Raw genomic sequence first — 1784 nt, 5'->3', positions numbered from 1 at the left:
TGTGTGTGTGTGTGTGTGTGTGGTGTGTGTGTGTGTGTGTTTGTCTACGTGCAGGCATGGGGTATCGCTTGTCAGGGGGGTACATGCACTGTCCGTTCAGGCAGTATCAGATCCTCATCTTTAAGGATTTTGACATCTCAGAACACGAGGTTCCTCGTGGTATCACTACTGCAATCAACTCAATCCATTCAAATGCATCAATCAATCATCAATCAATCAATCATCAATCAAGATTCTTTAGATTAATCTTATGTTAGATATACAACAACACAAACTGTCACTACAATATCTTCCTGTTGGCTCAGCCTGTTCATGGTCGTGCATCCCCCAGTGCGTATATTATAAATCTACAGCCTAAATGACCACCTCCTTGACAATATCAGTCTCAGGGCAGGATGGGTTTGTTATGTAGAGGTCGTTATGGTCACGTCGGGGGTATGCAGATACGTAGATAACAGCGTATCTGAATCCTGAAAAACTCTTGTGATTATGGATCTGGTCTTGTCTTTTGCTGTGATGGGTAAAACTCTGTAGCACAAGTAGTTATTGTCCAAGAACACACAGAAAGTGATAACACGGTACCACTCTTCCACGATGTTGTCGTATAAGAGAGATATTACGTAATATCTGTCTCTCGCTGTATTCACCCACGTCACACCCGCACAGCTGCCCCTCGGTCAACGAGGCACTCATCGCTTAGCCCCCCCGCCCTCCACCCTCGTCAGCACTCAACCTGACAAGGAGAAGTACCTTAGTGAGCCGACGCATTTGACTGGCACAGATCTTAAAGCCCTATGTCTCCATCATGCTTCTACTACAATTTCACCTGGGTGGTGGAGGGATTTTGGAAGAGAGTTGATGGAAGTCATAAGCACACTAAACGCTGGTTTCATGCGATCTGATGAAACTCTAGATGGAAGCCTCATTTTTTCAAGGCGTCTCGTGTGGAGATTCTGTTTGGGTGTAGGCAAAGGGTGCGGGGTGAAGTGTAACTTAATCTTGTGCGTTGGCTTGCAGATATGTTGCTTCGACGGTTGTCTGAGTAGAACTACATTGTGGATAGGATGATGAGAGAGGTAGACGAGAAAACCCTTTTACATGCTGTAACCCGAAAAGTGGGTGGAGATCTGTGGGTACTGGTGATACAGCTAAAGGCATCTATATCATGAAGTGGGCTTCTGTTCCGCATCACAACACCTTATCACACTGCTAATCATACTCTATTCTCTATTATATCTGGTCACACAACAATTCCTGATCATCTACCTGCGATAGTTACGTTATGATAGATGATTACTTATTATCAGAAGTCCGTAAGTGGAGGTATATAATCTGACTTTGCGTACCTGGCCTGAATAGTTCCCAGAGATAGTTAGCACGTGATGACCAGACTAAGTGCTCAGATTACGTGATTTGTCTGTCTATCATGAGAGTGCTCTATAGACAGCTGTAGACTTTAGGATCAGTGTGCTTATGAGATTTATAGTAACTCGTAAAGATGAGATGTTGGTATATATATCTCTCGACTCCGATTGTGAAGCTGTGTATTAGACGCTAAGTGTCTCATAGGTCAGTTCCATAGTAGTATGTCTTTTATCTACCATGTACGTGGCCGGCTCAAGGCAGAGCAGAGCCAGCAGGATGAGGCAACAGTGGGTTAAGCGCTGTTTGATTCACAGGTGGTGACAAGAAACATATCGCAGAGTTTCATCTCTTTATGATAAGACGGTGGACAGGAATTTGGGATCATGACAGCACTGTTCTCTTACGAGTCACTCGTAGTA

This window comes from Salvelinus sp. IW2-2015, unplaced genomic scaffold (genome assembly GCF_002910315.2).
Source record: "Salvelinus sp. IW2-2015 unplaced genomic scaffold, ASM291031v2 Un_scaffold1192, whole genome shotgun sequence".
Taxonomy (NCBI): Eukaryota; Metazoa; Chordata; class Actinopteri; order Salmoniformes; family Salmonidae; genus Salvelinus; species Salvelinus sp. IW2-2015.
Note: the sequence above shows the minus strand (reverse complement) of the source record.